The sequence below is a fragment of the Saccostrea echinata genome, unplaced genomic scaffold, assembly GCF_033153115.1.
Source record: "Saccostrea echinata isolate AGI-Se365-2 ecotype Australia unplaced genomic scaffold, CSIRO_AGI_Sech_v1 ptg000001l, whole genome shotgun sequence".
Lineage (NCBI taxonomy): Eukaryota > Metazoa > Mollusca > Bivalvia > Ostreida > Ostreidae > Saccostrea > Saccostrea echinata.
The window spans coordinates 40,139,552-40,156,168 of record NW_026889750.1 but is presented as its reverse complement, the minus strand read 5'-3'; the positions used below and the strand labels follow the sequence as shown (position 1 = coordinate 40,156,168).

At 33.1% G+C, this 16,617-nt stretch overlaps 1 long non-coding RNA gene across 1 annotated transcript; it reads left to right on the top strand.

Annotated features, from left to right (window-relative positions):
• The first annotated feature begins 13,890 nt into the window (after positions 1-13,890).
• On the top strand, positions 13,891-16,276 carry LOC133179395 (uncharacterized). Its single transcript, XR_009720112.1, has 3 exons — positions 13,891-14,067; positions 15,226-15,290; positions 15,898-16,276. It is a non-coding gene; the product is annotated as an uncharacterized LOC133179395 (long non-coding RNA).
• The last annotated feature ends 341 nt before the right edge of the window (positions 16,277-16,617 follow it).

The window sequence follows — 16,617 nt, the reverse complement described above, 5'->3', positions numbered from 1 at the left end:
AGAGATATAAAAATGATACTGATTGAATTTCCAATTCAGTTTACAAAATTCATATCAATCATTTTTAACTTTCATTTTTAATTCAAATTAAAAAAAATTCTTAATCTTAGCAGAAATAAAATTTTCTGAATACAAGAGGCCCAAGGCAGGGGTTTTTTAGGTCTTAAAATCAAGGGCCTAGGCCTTTCCATTTGGGAAAAATTAGCGACATTTAATGAATTTTCTTTGATGAAATTGGGAAAAACACACAAGCTCACCTCGACGAATGTTATCTATAAGTAAGGCAAACCTCACATCATATTTTTTTCTAGTTAGTGTACATCCCAAGATCAATATCTAACAAGTTTGGTTTAAGTAGGACTTACATTTACTTGGAAAAAGACCTGCTCAAAAAACTTGTAAACTGTTTACTAATCAAGAAATTTTGGTCAGTTCCAACATCCAAAGCAAGTCTGGAAGTTTTCATCCTTAGATGCATCATCTATGCAAGCATAATCATAACAGGTCATGATATGATATAGCTACTCCAAAAAAATTACCCTGGTCACTCATCTAGAAAATGAAGGTCAGATTCAGAATACAAAGCAAGTCTGGAAGTGTCCATTCCTAGATACATCATCCATGCTAATTTAGTTGAAATATGGCTAAAATTCACTCATGTGGAAAATCTAGGCACGATCTAGTATCCGAACAGGTTGGTTAGTGTACAACCCTAGATGCATCATCCATTGAAGTTTGGTCCAGGTAGGGCTTATAGTTACTTGCAAATGGACTTGTTCCAAAATCTTTACCTAATCACTTATCTGGAAAATCTAGGTCAGATCCAGCATCTGAAGCAAGTATGGTAGTGAACATCCCTATATGCATCATCCATCAAGTTTAGTCCAGGTTGGGCTTATAGTTACTTGGTAATGGACCTGCTCCAAAAACTTTAACCTGGTCACTCATTGGAAAATCTAGGTCAGATTCAGCACCTGAAGCAAGTGTGGTAGTGTCCATCCCTATATGCATCATCCATCAAGTTAAGTCCTGGTAGGGCTTATAGTTACTTAGGAATGGACCTGGTCTAAAAACTTTAACCGGGTCACTCATTGGAAAATCTAGGTCAGATTCAGAATCCCAAGCAAGTGTGTTAGTGTTCATCCCTATATGCATCATCCATCAAGTTTAGTCCAGGTAGGGCTTATAGTTCATTAGGAATGGACCTGCTCCAAAAACTTTGACCTGGTCACTCATTGGAAAAATCTATGTCAGTTTCAGCATCTGAAGCAAGTGTGGTAGTGTCCATCCCTAGATGCATCATCTAGGCAAGTTTGGTCCAGGTAGGGCTTAAAAGTTACTTGGGAATGGACCTGCTCCAAAAACTTTAACCTGGTCACTCATCTGGAAATCTAGGTCAGATCCAGCATCTGAGGCAAGTGCAAGATGCATCATCCATTCAAGTTTGGTCCAGGTAGGGCTTATAGTTACTTGGGAATGGACTTGCTCCTAAAACTTTACCGGGATGCCTACGCAGGGGGTATAGCATTAGCTCATCTCGACTTTGTCAAGGTGAGCTAAAAATCTGGTAAAAATACCCTTGCCTCTTGTAACGTGCTAGACCTGAGTGATCTCCTTTGGATCATACTTGGTTTTCCCAAGTCTTACAGGGATGATAATGAATGCAAAATATACAAATACAAAGGACACTTGCCTATTGTGTAAAGTATTCAATACAATGTATATACAGATAAGTTTTTGTCACTTGCCTAGTGCTACAATACAGTACACACAGACCTGGGTATACAACGTGGCTATTTGCCACTTGTCACTAATTACAATAAGTCACCCTGGCTCTCTGTGATTCTTTGTTCACTTTGACAAAGTATAATCAACATCCAGTCTCTTGTCAACCATGACTCTTCTATCAGTAACACTAACTTTGATCACCACAGTGTAAACAAACTGTGTACAATTGCAACTTTTGCTAAATATATAAATAATCTTTATGTCAATCTTTTATATTGCTTTCCAGGCAAGAATCTGACTTTGAGCATACTTCGCTCAATTAAACCAAACATTCATTTTTATTTTGTTTCTAGATACATGTATATAACATTCTTTCTTGTATTCTCATTCAATCAAATAATCTGTTAATTAAATCATATACAAGGATTTCTTGATTTACAATATTTAGCAATGGGGAGTAACTCTCATTTGCTTCACATCACAATTGTGTACTCTGCCTCCTAGATACCCAGAAGCAAAGAAAAGGCACGTTTACTTATAATCATATTTAATACATTTACATTTATATTATATTTAGTTTGTTTGCTTAGTACTCAAGGGCAGAGAAGTTTTTCAAAGCATTAATGCATTTTGCTAATTCATCAATAGAACCCCACCCAAGCACAAGAACCGGGCCTGACCCAGGGGCCATGAAATTCAAAATTTTGGAAGAGGCATCCTTTCTCATCATAACTATGTATTTAGTTTGTTTAATTAAGGAAAAGATTTTCATAGCATTAATTTATTTTCAGTATATAATAAGTAACCCCCCCCCCCCACACACACACACACATGGAACCCCTGACCCAGGGGCCATGAAATTCACAATTTTGGAAGAGGCACTCTTGCTCATCATAATTATGTACTTAATTTAATATTTTAGTTAATTTACTGTTAATATCATCAATACAGATGTCTTTCTCATTTAGACTTTTATCAAATTCAACTAGGCTGTTAGAGCTTTCTACATCAACAAGGGCTGTTTGGTAAGCAAGTTTACATTGATTAGACCAAATGTACTGTCCTTTCAAAAGGTTGGGACCAATCACCCAAATGGGATATAATAGCCCTTTTGGGATATAATATACCAAATGGGATATAAATTTACAGTGCAAAAATGACATTTTTTATTTTGGCTAATTTTGCCGATATATAGATTACTATAGTAAACATAGATATTATATGCTTGTGTCCCCTCAATAAAAACATGTAATGACTTTTTCTTTTTTTAGACGGTGGCTATTTATAGCCACAGGCTATTGCTGCTGGTCTGGGCTATGAATAAACAACAGTGTAAAATCAAGGGGACCCTAGCGGCGATTTTTGCAGAGACAAAATAATGAAAGTGGGGTCGTTTCGATGTTCGAAAATAAAATGTACATGGTTCTCAAGTTATTTCAATGACATTTTGTTGATGAGCGCAAAGTTTAATTCCTGATATTTGCCGTTTTAATATTTCTTGCCTTATGAATATTCATTAACGTTAACGTTAATTCGTACAAAAACTGATTCGTATATAAGGAGTCAATTTGTATGCTAACCACAAAAGTCAATTCGTACATAAAGTTTGCTGAACATGAAACAAATGCAAAAAGTTAGTTCGTATACACATCCTTTTTTACGTTGTGTAAATGTAAAATTTCAATAAAATTTATTAAGAGTAAAAAAAAAATCTGGGGGAAAATATTTATGGATAATGGTTTCACATTACACCTTACCATCTTAAGAAATAAAATAACTATTGTTAAACCAACACACTCTCGGCGGTTTCTTAATTCGCTGTTGGATGTGTGACAAACGCTTATTACGAGATGCTCCCAATTTGGTATTCCCTAATTACGAGATACTCCTGCTTGGAAAGCGTCGATCCCCAAATTTCTCCATTTCCGAAAATTCAGTTAACATGATTCAAGGACTGCGTATTCCTTGTTGCAGAACTGCATGTTTTATTTGAGACGTTTTGTGGATTTTTTATACAATAATATTTATACAGTTTATTGAATTTTTACGGTGTCTTTTGATTAATGGAATTTCTAGTATCTGTTGACGATACTATATTAGAAAAAGATATATTTTGTTTGGAGGTCCGTGTTTACTCTGCTCCTGTTTTGTATTGTTTAATGGACTTTTGAGCTTGAATACTGTTCGTTATCTCCATATATTTCATTTCGGAATGTAAAAAAAATCACGTCCTCTTAAAGTTCACATAAAAGAGAGTTGTTGAAGGCAGATACGATGCCTTTTTGCAAAGTTAATTTCGGTTCTATCTAAAAACAAAAGTCATTGCCTAATTATCTCGGACACAAAAACTACTGAAAGGATGCTAATTTATCAAAGCTATAATTATAAGACTGTGACGAATAAAAGTTACCCATATATTTCATTTGTATTTGAAAATTCTATCGTGCCTCGAATAAAATTTACCCCTTAAAAAGTGTAAGAAAAAAGCTACACAAAAGCATGTACATGAAATATTAGGATTTTCTTGAGAATTCAGTTGACTTAATTTAGGTCAGTCTTCTCCTACATGTGGAAATTTGGTAAAAATGGGGACCCAAAGATAAAGTCTATTTCATTATCTTTCAGCATATGATTTATGTCGCACAATCTACAGTACAACGCCAAAAGTGATTCATCATTTCCCTTTTTACCATATATTTTAAGAAAAGTTAGTTTTTGTTTAAAAAAAATATTGTGAGTTCAATTTTACTCCAGATTAGCAAAATTTGATAATTAACCACTGAGTATAAGATTTTAAATTATAAAATCACAATTTCTAACTTCAAAACACCACGATTTCATGACACTTTTTGTTGTAAAATTTAACTTTTTCATTTGATACTTGATATCACTGAAATGCATTCTGATAAGATTATTTTCAAATTATGCGAAGAAGGTACAATGAATTCGGAATTTACTGATACTCGCTCATATCTGCAACTCACAATAGGTTTATTAATTGTTCCTCAAATATCTCAAACACATTTCTGCTAAAAAAAAAAAAAACGCACATCTAACTTGGAAGAGCGCCTAAATGGAACCACACATGCATGTATAGAAAGCTATCTTAAAATAAACATGTTCGGTCACCACATGAATATAATAGAACCTTTGATTCCCTTAATTTAACATATAGGGTAAAATGAATTGTTTTAAGGATTAATTAATGAAAAAAAAAGATTGAAATGATCAAGCTTTCGTTTCTTGCATCTCAGCGCATTTTTTTTTCTTCAAACATTATTTCATAATAAAACTAAATAAATGTAGAAAATTTCATGCAATAAATTGTTTAACAACTTCAATTAATACATGTCCTCATCATACTGACGCAAATATAAAATAACTCATCAAATACATGTATTGTGAAACATTGCAACAAACTTTCATAATTTCCATATCATTTTACAGATTCTCATATCATTTTATTTCATTTAAAACATTTAGATATATCGACGACGTATTGTCAATTAACAATGGCTATTTTCATTCTTATGTCGATACGATATATCCTGGTGAACTTGAGATAAAAGATACCACAGAGTCTGACACATCTGTTTCATATTTGGATATTTTACTTGAAAAAGACGTTAATGGTAATCTAACAACCAAGCTTCATGATGAACGTGATGACTTTAACTTTTCAATCGTCAACTTCCCTTACTTATGCAGCAATATACCTTCATCACCTGCATACGGAGTATATATCTCTCAGTTGATTCGATACGCAAGAGCATGCTCTACGTGTGTACAATTTCTAAAACGAGGTAAATTATTGACAAATAAGTTGATGAAACAAGAATATCAGCTGTCTCGTTTAAAGTCATCATTTCGTAAGTTCTATGGTCGATACAATGACCTTGTCAGCAAATACAATTTATCATTGAGTCAAATGCTGACTGACGTTTTTCATACTACACGTAATTGTTAGACCATTATTTACACACTGAATTGTCGACGGATTTTTCCGTTATTTCCCGATCATGACAAGGAGCACGCGGCGGGTGTGACAGGTCGGCAGGGGATGCTCACTCCTCCATGGCACCTGATCCCACCTCTGATGTTTGGAGGTCCGTGTTTGCTCTGCTCCTATTTTGTATTGTATAATGGACTTTTGAGCTTGAATACTGTTCGTTATCTCCATATATTTCATTCATTCATGTCAATGGCCAGTAATTAGAGCGTTTGCTCTAGAGTCAAGGAGTAAGGAGTCGATCCTTAGGTCGCGGGTTCGAATCCCACTGCGGGATGTGGAGACCGTTCCTTCGGATGAGACCGTTAAACTGAGGTCCCGTGTCGCAGTAAGTGCTGGCCAGAAAAAAAGATCCCTCACTGCACAATGACCCTGAGTGCTGAGTATAGATATAAAATTTGCAGCCCACCAATGGCAATGGTGGCGTCTCATTATGAGTGAAAAATTCCCGAGAGGGACGTTTTAATTAAAACAAACAAACAATCAAACAAAATCATTCATGCCACCGTCTATCAGTACTCACAGTACTTTGATTTTTTTTTTGCTTGTCAGGAAATTTTGGGTAGTGCCCCCTCAACTGAAAATGTATGGCTGTGCCCCCGCCCCCCAAACCAAATTTGCTTCCTACGGGCCTGGTATTCACTGTTCAAATGATATTAAGTGTATTGTAAATCCACATCAGTATGTCTGCAGACGCAGTGCTTCCTTGCCTAATAGAAAATATAATTGAAATGGCATGAAAAAATGGTTTATTCCGTTACAGGTGTATAAATAAACGCGTAAACAATCAATAGATAAAAAACATGAAGATATGGTTTATTCCGTTATAATAAAACAAGCACGAAAACATAAGATATAGTACTTTATTCCCTGAAAAATAATCATGAAATAATTCATGAAATAGGATTTACAAATTACATATTGGAGTACCTTCATAAAACAGGCCCGTAGGAAGCAACTTCAGTTGGGGGGGGGGGGGCACAGCTACATTTTCAGTTGAGGGGGCACTATCAACTACCAAAAATTCCTTGACAAGCAAAAAAAAAGGTCATCAGACGTTTTTTTGAGGGGGCACAAGCAAATAACAGCTATGTTTTCTATAGTAAACTATATATCGGCAAAATTATTGGGGGGGCACCCCCCCCCCCGTGCCCGCCCCCCCCCCCCCCCCGCGGTTCCTACGATCATGTAAAATTTATTGCCTCATGCAAAAGGGGAAAAAAATCACGGAATAAACACTATATACATGTATATTCTTTCACATTTAGAATTTTACTCAGTATGGTTTGTACTAGGGATGTCAACGAATAGTCGACTATTCGACTATCAGTCGAATGGACCGACGATCGAATAACGAAACGACATTCGAATAAATAAATTCAATAAAAGAGTGGTAAAGAAATGGAATTCTCATCCTAAAATTGGGAAACCGTCTTCCCTCAGATACAGTCGATAAGATAATTTTCCTCATTAAGGTATTCAGTGTATAACGACCATATTTTGTATCTAATCAGGCGCGTAGCTGCCTATACGCAAGTACGCAAATGCGTACACATCATTTTCAAAAAAAAAAAAAAAAAATTAAGAGAAAGTTTTGCAGAAAATGAAATTTACCATCCAGTAAATATCTGTGTTTCAATCATTTTGTGCCATATTGTTCCTATTCAAATTTTATACAATATTTAAATTATAAATCTGGTAATACCTGTAATATATAAATGTTCTGTAATAAATGGATATTTTTTTAAAAAAGATCTTTGAGAAATGAAACTTCAATCACATCGTAGAATGGTTTGATATTGTACTGTATGATTTACTGTATGATGTACATGTACTGTAAAATATAGTATTTTCGATTTTAAATAACATTTATTATACTTGTTGTTGAACGTTTAAAAGAGTAGACGATACCAACATATACCTGTACATGTATCGGTAAAATATTCAGTCTCAATTATATGTACGTATCCAAGGAAGTATTAACTTAAAAAACGGTATTTCCAAGTCATTTATTTTGTAAAGTAAGCGGAAAAGGATTGAAATACTTGGTAAAACCCGGGAGCTTCCAGGGGCTTCGCCCCCTTGGCCCCCGCCAGGGCTTCTCCCTGAACTCACTGGGGCAGACCCCGTGTCGCTCTCTGCGTACACTTCATTTCAACTCTGGCTACGCGCCTGCTAATAAATGAATGGTCCCATATTTGTAATTATGCATCATTTTGAAGATGTTATGAAATAAAAATACTCCACCAAAGGAATTAACAAAATTTTAATTATTGTCAAATTAATTGCACTTTGAATTTTACATTGAAGTCTATGGGCAATGCATGTCAGGCCCGTAGGAAGCAATTTCAGTTTGGGGGGCACAGCCATACATTTTTCAGTTGACGTTGAGGGGGCATTACCAAAAATTTCCTGACAAGCAAAAAAAAAAAGTCATCAGACGTTTTTCTTGAGGGGGCACAAGCACACATTATCTATGTTTACTATAGTAATCTATATATCGGCAAAATTATTGGGGGGGGGGCACGGCCCCCCGTGCCCCCCCCCCCGGTTCCTACGGCCATGCATGTGTTATAAAGATATTGCAAAAAGTAATTTGAATTTCATAAAAACCTTTTGGTGAAAATATGCATACACCCTCCCTTTATCAAAATATGAAAAAAATAATCATTTACCACAGATATTTTGACGAAATTAAAATTTTCTTCTTTGCATCAAGGGCAGATAACTCTTCAAATATTTTTAAAGTGCAAAATGACAACTTTTTGACACCATGGTTGTACCTATTTTGTTGTATGGTGTAGAAGTATGGGGTTTTGAAAACTGCAGCATTTTAGAATCCTTTCATGTGGAATTTTGTAAAAAAAAAAAAAAAATTTGAAAGTTAAAAAAACTACTCCTCATTGTATTGTTTATGGAGAGCTGGGTAGAATACCACTTAGTATATTAGTAAAGTCTAGAATGGCTGGTTTCTGGAAAAGGATTTTGTGTGGTAAAAATGAGAAAATTTCCTTCACATTGTACTCAATTTTCTATCAATTTAGCTCAAAAGGTTTTTACCATTCAAAATGGCTCATGGAAATTAAGAATATTTTACATGATTGTAATTTGGATCTAATGTGGAATGCTCAGTATGTTGATAAATCATGCAAAATTGGTGTGTTGGTTAAGAATACATTAAGAAATAGTTTTATCCAAGACTGGAATGTAAATGTATTAAATTCTCCAAAATGCCTTAATTATAGAATGTACAAGTGTGATTTTGGTTTTGAAAATTATCTAAACATGTTACCAAATGATCTTAGATTATATTTATGTAAATTTCGTTGTGTCAGTCATAACTTGCCAATTGAAGCTGGTAGATTTTATAGTATTGATAGATCTGAGAGACATTGTAACCTCTGCAATAACAATGAACTTGGTGATGAGTTTCATTATTTATTTAAGTGTCCTTTTTTTAAGAATGAAAGACAGAAATTTATACCTAGCAATATTTACACAAATCTAAACACAATATATTTTTATAATTTGATGAATACTTCTGATATATATGAACTTATAGGTTTAGCTAAGTTTTGTAAAACTGTTCTTAAATTATTTCATGCCAGAACTTCCTGCAATGTAAACATTAAACGATTTTTTTTTTTATACAACCGTCAGTACTGTCCATATCAAAGTTCTTTTTGTGGTTCATTATGTTAACTGTTCACATGTTGATTTGTTCAATTGTTAAACTCTTATTGTACTAACATACCCCATGTGGGGGCTTTAGTGAAAATAAAAGTTTCAAAGTTTCAAAGTTTCAGTTTCTCACACGTTATCAGTCATGTAAATTTGGTTCATTTCACTTTCATCGTTTTCTAGCAATGCATTTTTAATTAGTTTAAAATGATTCAAAATTGTTCAAAATCCCTTCATTATACATTGAATACATTAAAAACTGCTGACTTTACAGGTAGTACGTACAGTGATTAGAAATGCTTCACTTTCGCGAGAATCATTTGTCAATTAATGTGTTGTTTTTGTAATGAAATTATCTTGCTATAGTGCGCTTTCTCTGTGAAATTATTAATTGGACTTGATCTCATACCATGTAACCATTATAGCCGTGACATGTTTAGACACTACGATAATTACTAAAAAATTACTATTCTTTTACGTATTTTAACGCTGCATTTTAATTCCGGAATTTTGCATAGCATTTCCGACATTTTTAAATCTCATTTCCGACAATTTTTATTTTGAAATGTTGCCTATTTTAAAGACACTATAGTTATAACTAGAAGTATATTCAAATATTTAACATTATCACAGATACATCGACAACCTAAATCAGAACAATTCAAAAGATTTTTGGAAGGTCCTGAATAAAAATAAAATTAAGCAAAACTCAAATTCTTCCACTCCAGGACTTCAAGCATTTATGAATCACTATCAAAACTTATTGTGCTCTAAGGGCAATAACTCCTGTGAACATGTAGTTGAATCTGAAATACAGAAACTTACTCCCCTTGACTACCCTTTCACATACAGTGAAGTCAAGCTTGGCATTAAAAATCTAAAAACTGGTAAATCACCTGGACAAGACCTAATACTCAATGAATTTATTAAAAGTGGTTCAAGTACACTTCTAAATATATTAACAAAACTCTTTAATAAAATTCTTTTTTCTGGGGAAATACCCGAAGCCTGGAATTTGGTACAAATAACTTCTATTTATAAATCTGGTGACCCATGTAACCCATCAAACTATAGAGGATTAAGTGTTAAAAGCTGTATGGGTAAACTTTTTAATGGACTTTTACAATGCCGCCTAAATTCGTACTTGGAAACAAATGACCTTCTGAGTAATTATCAATTTGGATTCAGAAGAAACCACCGTACCACAGATAACATATTTATTTTAAAAACTTTTATAAATAAGTGCATAAAATATAAGAAACAAAACATTTATGCATGTTTTGTGGATTTTACCAAAGCCTTTGATACAGTTGATCGAACTTTAATGTTACACAAACTATACCAAAAGGGCATTGGTGGGAAATTTTACAATGTTATAAATAATATGTACTCAAACACTAAATATTGCTGTAAAGATGAATCTTGCTATAGTGAACATTTTATAGCTACACGCGGGGTTAAACAAGGAGATAATCTTTCCCCAACACTTTTTAATATATTTATTGATGACTTCTACTCGCAGTTAGTTAATTATAACACAAACCCTCCTGAATTACAGAATATTGATGTCGGGCATTTATTCTTTGCAGATGACTTAATTCTCCTCTCTACTACTAAAGAAGGTCTCCAAAACTCAATAGACTGTCTCTCAGAATATTGCATAAAATCAAAATTGACTGTTAACCCTGATAAAACTAAAGCAATGATTTTCTCAAATAAGAAACCTGACACAGCTCAACATTGTTTTTATTATAATCATTCAATAGTTCATCTTGAACATGAATATAAATATCTGGGAATTATTTTTACTTATAATGGTAAACTTAAGTATGCAGCTGAACACCTAGCTGACCGTGCAAGAAAAGCTTTTTATGCAATGAAACACTCTTTACCATTTCAAAATAACTTATCTGTAAAAACTCTTTTAAAACTATATTCTTCACTTATTGAACCTATTATTATGTTCCCCAAACGAAGTTTGGGAACATATTGTTTTTACTCTGTTTCTTCTTCTTCTTATTATTAGGTCTTTCCACCTTTCTGTGGAAAGACCTCTTGAAATGCTTCTGTTTATTAGGTCTTTCCACCTTTCTGTGGAAAGACCTATTGAAATTGTTCTGTTTATTATTATTAAGGTCTTCCGTCTCCACGGAAGACCTTATAGTGATTCTATTGTTTCTTCTTCTTATTATTAAGGTCTTCCGACTTCCTTCGGAAGACCTTATTGTTTTCCGTCTGTTTTCTATTATTAGGTCTTCCGTTTTCAACGGAAGACCTATAGTGATTCTACTGTTTCTTCTTATTATTATTAAGGTCTTCCGTCTTCAGCGGAAGACCTTCTTGTTATTCTTCGGTTTCTTTTTCACTGTTTTTCTTATAATTTTTTTTCTTACCGATTTTGTACACGCAATTTCTCGAAAACGGTTCGCTTGATTTTCATGAAACTTTCAGGTCTGATAGAACATTAAAAAATCTTGATACATATTTTTTTATTTTGATGACGTCACTTCCGGTCTGAAGATTTTTGCGATTTAGTGATTTTTGGAGGGTCAGTTTGTCCACAGGTTTTCTAAGAAACCACTCATCACAGGAACGTGAAACTTTTAGGGAAGACAGAGCAATATATGTAGATCTGTAATACGTACTTAACTTTCACCGGAAGTGCCACACGCCGACGCTCGCTATGACAATGTTGGTGCCATTTTACAATTTTAGTACCTGGCCTATTAAACCCATCGGTGATTAAAAAAAACAACTCGCAATATGGGTGATATTGGTATGAATGGATAGGTTTTGAACAGAACTACCCGATTCCAGTCAGAAAATAACATTAAGATAACTTTTATGCAAAATATAGAATTTTACAGCGCAAATAAAAGGAATCTTAAGCGTGTAACGCGTTATATTTTTTAAGCAGGGATCACGCATTTTTCCTGTGTATAGTGTTCAAAAAAGAATCTACACTTTTCATTTTTCTCACAAAACAAGAGGAATCCATGTAGTTTGTGACTTCATTAGCGATTCTGTATTCAGTGGTGGCAAGAAAAAGAAAGCGATAGTTATTTACATAATAAGAATCTGTAACGCTATTAATCAAAAACGTGCATGTCAATATAGAGATTGATTTTACTCATTTACAAAAAGTTTAGAAACAATTTATATCAAAATAATGTGCTTTTCTTGTATATTTCAAATATTTCATCAATGTTGATATTAAACTGCATGCTTTGTAGTTAGTTTATGGATTACAAGTTCAACAGAAATGTCCAGCGTCTAAAATGACGTGTAAAAATGAGATCAATCCGTTTTTCGAGGGGTTAAATTCTAATTTTTTTTTTCATCGATTATAAAAATAATTATATGTTAAAAATGTGCTAATATAAACGATCATATTGAATGACAGATTAATAAATTTACTCCATTAATTAATATTTTACTCAACATTTAGGAGGTTCAACCTATTTGTCCGGTGGACGTTCTTGACGCGTTATTCGTTTTGCTTCAACGTAATGCATGTAAGTGCGTTTGAGAGTGCTTTGAGTAATTAACAAACTTTATCAGATACAAATCGAAATCACCCTTTTTTAAATTGGTTTAATTACAAGTAGCCTATGGTTTTTTTACTCATATTTCAAGTACAAAGACATAGCGATATGGTACCAGTCAAGCTAGTAACACTTTTACATTGTAGAAGCATTACGTCAATTTTTCCGTAGCGCTATAATAACGTAACGTCAAACGTCACCAACATCACGCGTAACGTCTTTGGCCTGAAAAAATGCGTATCGAAAGTTTCAAAATTTCGAACACTTTCTGTACGATATCTTTTTACTTGGAAATATTTTGTTAAAACATATACAACAAAATTTGTGCAGAATTATAAGATCTTTTAAATGATATCTCGAAAAAAGGGCTGGCCCCTAGAATAAGGAATCTAAAGGGGCCAAAATATTTTTCCTGATATCTCAAAAAGTATTTAGATTTTGTATTTTGTAATACTTCAAAGAAGCAAAGTTGTTCAACATGACAAGTAGCAGCTTGCGAGATCATCAAGATGCGTCGAATGACGTCACTTCCGGCCAAACAGGAAGTAGTAGAAAATAGCTTATTTTCACAGATATTGGTACAGTGCTGCTATCCCACAAGTTGACATGGGATGGGATTGGATAGGATTCAGGATTGAGGATTCACGATAGAAATATGTAGTAGTTAATCCAATCCTATCCTATCCTATCCTGTATCCTACAACCTTCAGATTGGAGTAAAGGTTGATTCATATTTCAAAATAAATTACAGAAACGCAAAAGGACATAGAACGTTTACAAAAGAAATATTTATAAAATCACAAAAGAAAATAAACATTTTTTGTCTTAACACACAGTTATTCTATTACCTTCGAGTAATATGGCGTACGATCTAACCGTGAACGATCACCGGAAGAAGTTTCGCATGTGAACAAGGAAGAGATCGGACATCAAAAGATCGTATTTCTTCAGCATGTTTGGATGATTAACTCGATTCCTACTTGTGTTACAGTTCAATAACATGTTTCTCTGTTAAATGTGCTCTGTTTTTCTGGATAATTCCAATGGAACCGTGAGCGGAGGACTATAACAGATCATAATCGCAGTTGTTTGGTGCAAGACCTTGTAAGTATACTACACACTGTAAATGTGTGCATGTTTATACACATCTCTCCCTTTAAGCAATGTTTTAATGACTTGAAGTATTAAAATTTTATTCTATTGTAATATACACAGAAATCGGATGCGGAAAAAAGAGGTTGTGTAGAAAGGGGACGTGTAGGGGGGTTAAATATTTACAAATACTTTGTCACATGATCAGATGTATTAAACCTTTTTCAGTTTGTTATTGCTATATAATCATTTCCCTACTGTGGTTAAAAATATTTTTTCTTATCTGATTGCAATTTAAAATAATTAAATGCAGAATCATCATGATCATTTCTTATGCTACTGTCAGGTCTGGTACATGTACAATCACTAGATTTAGCTACGTAGCTTGAATTACCTACACAGCTTTATTTACCTACCTGAAGTAGCTTTATTTAGCTACTAAATCAAACTTATTTCTTAAATAAGAATTTTTCCCAGAAAGTGCAGAAAATTGCACTTTGATACAGTGATGATTTTAAACTCTGAACTCATCTGAAAATAATTCATGAAAAAATCAGTCTTGGAGATGTGTCTTTTTTTTTTGCGCAATTGCACTCAAAGTTCTAAAAGTTTTGGGGCTATATACAACAGTTAATTTGTGACCTAACAGTTACTTCTTGAGTGTAATAACAAAGAAAACCAGTTTTGGTTAACATGAGCACAATGTGAAGTAATCATACTTATCCACGCCTCATCGCGCACAAGGTGTGTACAGTTACTCAAACAATAGGAATACATATTTTCTATTAATATATATTTTATATATATATTTTATATTAAAAGTGATCAAACGAACAGTATTATAACTGTCTCTGCTTTAGATTGCTTTTTAAATGATACCTAGAATAAATATTAGTAGACATTTTCTTGCGACTTTTTGTTTTTTTTAAAATAAAAAGCAAAATTGTGAAAAGTTGCCTTGAAATATCTAAATAAAGCTACCTGAGGTAGGTAAATAAAGCTACGGTAGGTAATTTTAGCTATGTAGCTAAATGTACTGATTGTACTGGACCTGACTGTGTATAATAAGCTCACTCAGCACTTGCATGTACATTGTATGTATGACCTATTGTGAGTTAAACATAAAACATGTTTCATAATTTAATCATTTATTATTCTTCTTCATTCTAGAGAGTGGTACCCAATTTTGCCTGCCCTCATCAGTCATCACAATATAAAGGATCTTACATTTAGAAGTAGGTATGATTATTTTGTGTGTGTGTGTGTGTGTTTATGCATGTATCATTAATTAAAAATATGTAAAAATCATTATCTAAGTTGAGATGAAGTGTCTGCAGATTTTATGAATAAGTGATTTTCTTCTTTTTAAAATGTTGACAGTAAACCTGAGATTAATATATAATTGTTCTGGTCATCATGGTCACGTTATATGTATTTTCATTTTTTTAATATTCAAATTTTGAGCAAAAAATGAAAAGAAATTAACAAACAACATATTAAATAGATTAATACAAGCAGAAAATAGAGAGAAAAAAAAAACATCCAAACATGTACTCATACTAGTTAGCAAGTCGACGAGATGAAATGAATTATAATCTACAAGTAAATTATGTAAATTGTGATTGTTTAATTAAGATATGAGTTTTGACTATGAAGTTGCAGTATAAGATTTGATTTTGCTTGATTTCTTTAAAATCAATGCATTACTCTGAGAGAAAAAGGTGAAATTAAGACAATTGTACATGAAATGAGAAAGATAATCACAATCAAATACAGTTTTAATGTATATGACAAAATTTACAATCTACATGCATATAATGGTGTGTGTTTTTTTTTCTTCAGGACAATCCTGCAAATTTGCAGCTGTACAAATTGCACTTCATCTCATCTGCTGCTGGAATAAATAATGAAAGATTTTCAAACCAGTGTCCAAGAGCCCCCTAGAGTATGAAATGAAGGTGTTCTTTATTAAGGAGATCAGTGTTTGATGTATTTGTTTTCTGTGCATTGATGACATTTGTGAAACTGTTCGGTTACTTTATGACCATCTCTCTGACAACTACTTTGACATTTGAAATTTAATTTGAGCGACTGACAAGCAGACCAAATAATATGCATGTAAAACATTATACAATTGTAATAAGACATTGATAAACTTCAATTTAAACAAACCACATGTTCATGTATCTTTGAGCTTGGCATTGAAATAATATATACTTTACATGGACACTTTTAATGAATTTGTCTCATAATCATGATGATAATTGTAATACATTGTAAATATAAATTGTAGATATTATGTATTTGGTCCAATATATATAATTATATTTATATTCACTGAAAAAAGGAATTACCCTGAATAAATATTGTGAACTTGGTCAATTATTTTTATTCCTCAGACACTGAATAACATTCAAGATCAAATGTCAAGGTCAAAAACAAGATTTACTTAAATTTGGGCTATAAATACTGTAACAACTGTGGACTCTTATGCATGTTTTATAAGATCTAAGGAATATGTGTGAGCTGACTACAATAATTATTGCTGTCAACCTGTCTGAC